Source organism: Otolemur garnettii, unplaced genomic scaffold (genome assembly GCF_000181295.1).
Source record: "Otolemur garnettii isolate 467f Iridium unplaced genomic scaffold, OtoGar3 scaffold00045, whole genome shotgun sequence".
NCBI lineage: Eukaryota > Metazoa > Chordata > Mammalia > Primates > Galagidae > Otolemur > Otolemur garnettii.
Genome location: NW_003852440.1, coordinates 737,564 through 741,377, shown reverse-complemented (window position 1 = coordinate 741,377; position 3,814 = coordinate 737,564).

Here is a 3,814-nt window from a genome sequence, read left to right as displayed (position 1 = left end):
GCTGAGCCTACGGTGCTGTTCTTTATAAGTGTCTCTAAGTATTTCAGACAAATAGTACATCTGTCCTGAACTGTAAGTTCTTACTCCATGAAACCCTGACATAACATTACTCTGTTTGTCTTTTTAATATCTAGGAGAATTTGGGTTCTAGAACGTGCAATTGGCATGTCAACTCCGGCGTGGGTAATTCGGAAAAAGAGGGAGCGAGGTGCTGGGAATAGAGATGGGAAATAGTAGACAGAGCAGAATTAGAGACAGATGCTTGCAAATGTGTCTTAGGAGGGAAGAGAAAAGCAAATGAAGGAAATGCAACCTTGGCCTTGGGACTGCAGGTGGCTGAGAGGAGCCAGGATGAGGTGAGAGCAAAGAGAAGGGTTGAGGTGACAGAAGGCTGGATGTCGGGATAGGCTGAGATTCAGTGGCGAGCCCTGGGAGCCAGGAGTTAACACAGCCATGTATTAATTTTGGAAAAGCACGCACCATTGGCTTAGAGAAAAGCGCATGTTCACCCTGAACGCGCCCCATGGCATCTGATAGGCAGCTAGGCAGGGTCGGGCCTGGTTAGTACTTGGATGGAGGAGAAAAGTGCATTGGAGTATGAGGAGTATCTGTTTAAGAAAAAGATTCAAAATGAACCAGCAGCCTTATATTTAAAATTGGGAAGATGGTGAACATTTGCTAGCATGCAAGTGATGATGTGATGAAATAACCCCTTTATTACTCATGTCTAATATATAACTGTTATCACTATTGTCTATATTTTGCATTTCCTTTGTATGATTATTTTAGTGGAGGTTCAATATTTATTAGGCCCTTGCTTTGTACTTTTCCCTTAAATTGAACTCAGTAAGGCTTTAAGACACCCCCCCCCACCCCAGGAAAGTTCTCCTACCTGCAATTTTAGCAACATGCCCCCAGTGTTTCGGGGAGAATGTTCCGTTTTATGAATGGTTAGCAATGCCACCATTTATAGGCTCAAACAGACAAAAACTCACACAAAGTTTTACAGAAAATCAGGCTTTGGGGAATGGAAAAAAATTGCATTATATTAGGAAACTCTGGTATGTTCTTCATCTTTTGAGTTCTTAACAAGCGCCAGAGCCCTGGATTTACTGGGCTTATTTAGCGCACTTTCACCATATTGTTGTAGGTTCTTTCTTTCCTCCCTCCCTCCCTCCCTCCTTTGCAGTTTTCTTTCCTTCCTCCTTCCCTCCCTCTTTCGATCCATCCATTGAACCCTGTGCAGTCTGTTTTCAATTGAGTTTTTGGGTAAACTTCGTTTTCAAGCAGTAAAGAAATTTAAAAAGAGAATGTTAAATGATTATCTCTTTAAGAATCATGTCTTGGGTTTCTCTTGCCCATTTAAGTATCTTTTTTTTTTTTTTTTTGAGACAGTCTCAAGCTGTCTCCCTGAGTAAAGTGCTGTGGTGTCACAGCTCACAGCAACCTCAAACTCTTGGGCATAGGCCATTCTCATGCCTCAGCCTCCCAAGTAGCTGGGCCTACAAGCGCCCGCCACAATGCCAGGCTGTATTTTTTGTTGCAGTCGTCATTGTTTGGTAGGCCCAGGCTGGGTTCGAATCCAAAAGCCTCTGTGTAGGTGACCGGCGCCTTACTCACTGAGCTATGGGCGCCACCTATCTTCTTTTTCTTTAAATGAGTGAAGGACTTTTTACTTTGGTGTTGCATCTTGGATGTGGGATCTGAGTGTGGAGGTAGAGCCCCTGAGCTGGGCTTGTGAGTCCCAGGCAAGTCTTTTCAGTCTGGGCCTTCTTTCCCTTCTCTCTGTCAGATGAGGGAAGTGGCCTGAATGATCTCCAGGGCCCTTTCCCGCACGTCTACCCTGGAATCTCAGGGTTCATGCTGTGAGTTTCCTGATCCTACTCTTGAGTGTCGTGAGTATTTCTTACTACTCTGCCTTGAGGTCTTTCTCTGCTTGAACAGCTGCGCACGTGATGAGTGCTTTGATTCTATTCTTGGTTAGTTTTATTTTCCTTTAGCTTCCCTCTGTTTCCTTTGTTTGTTTAAAGGTCCCCCCTCCTTTGCCTTGTGTTCTTGCACTGAATTCTTTCTGGATTCCTATCCCCATTTTAGTTCCCTCGCACGGTTCCTCTCTGTGACCCCAGTGTGGGGAGACTGGCCTGCGGTCTGTTCTGAAGACTGTTTGTGTTTCTTAGGGTCTGCTCTTCCCACGAGAGAGCTCGATCCATGGAAATAAGTGCCTTGCCAACTCTGTTGTTTCTTTTCTTTGCTAAGTGATTTTTGGCGTCCACTCCATTACATTCCACCTCTCCCCTTTGGTTTTCTTTTATTTTTCATAAGTTTAGTGAGCTTCAAACTGCTTTCCCTATGATTACCTTTAAGCTTTTAACACTCAACATCCTACATTCTTTCTGTGGGTAGAAAATAGCCTGGTGTGGGCCATTTCCAAAGCAGGATCAATGATTTTAGGTAATACAGAGATGGACATCTTTTATTTGAATGGTATATGCATTTATTTCAATGTTTATGGTAATACAGCTGTCACATCAAACTTGTAATTTCATAATCATGCTATAAAAATCTTCCCTTTTTAATACAGTTGCCCAAAGTCAGAAAGCTAGTGAGAGACAGTACAAGGCTTGGAACCTGGGAAGGCCGGCTTCAGAGCTGTGATCTGCTCACTAAACTTGCTCTCTCAAAGAAAAAAATAACATGTGTGGTACAAGACTTTGGCACAAGTCAGGAAAGTAGTATTTGCATAACTGAAGTTTAGGAAGAACTGACATAATAGGAAGCACATGGGCTTTGGAGTCAAACCAACCTCAAATGCTGTATCTGTTACTGACCAATTATGTGTTTCTGGACACATCAGTTAACCTCTATTAACATGATGGAAAAACTATACCATGTGCACCCTATCCTAACTTTTAAGACATTAATTTCCTCTTCTGTGACTCTCAGCTTATTCAACTATGAAAAATCAGGAACAGGCCAGGCCTAGTGGCTCACACCTGTAATCCTAGCACTCTGGGAGGCCTAGATGGGTGGATTTGCTTAAGATCAAATGTTCAAGACCAGCCTGAGTAAGAGGAAGATCCTGTCTCTCCTAAAAATAGAAAAATTGAAAACAACAACAACAACAAAATAAAAATAGTAAGATTGGGTGTAGTGGTGGATGCCTGTATTTTCAGCTGTTTGGGAAGCTGAGGCAGGAAGATGGCTTGAGCCCAGGGGTGTGAGGCTGCAGTGAGCTAGGACGATGCCACTGCATCCTGCCAGGGTGGCAGAGTGAGACCCTGTTTAAAAAAAAGGAGGGGGAAAGAAAAATCAGGATTAGTGACTATTGAGAAAAGTCAAAGATTAGAAAAAAAAATAGCAGTTATTAATGCATAGCAGGTGTGCAGGTGTCTATAAAAAATACAGCTTATGTCTTCCAGATTGCTGGCCTCTCACAGTTGGGACTTTGGCACTCAAGGTTTCCAGGTGCCTTAAGGAAAAAATCTCTCTCTCCTGCTCCCCACCAATGATCAAAACAGGGTTAGTCTGGTGAATTACATGATGCCAGGTGCACCCCTGGGAGGAGGGGCAAGGGGTGCAGGATAACCACAGCCAGGAAGACAGCACGTTCCTTGTGTGGAGCTGGGCTGATAGGAAGGGGCTCATATCTCCAGGAGAAGCGAAGGGAGTGAGAGGGAGAGATAACCCTTCAGGGTCCACTCTAGTGCTGTGGTCTGTGTGTGGGCGGCATCGGGATTGGTGTGTGCAGCATGTAGTCATCATAAAGCAAGGTTCTTGATGTACATGATGTGACTGTGGGCAAGCACAGCTAAGC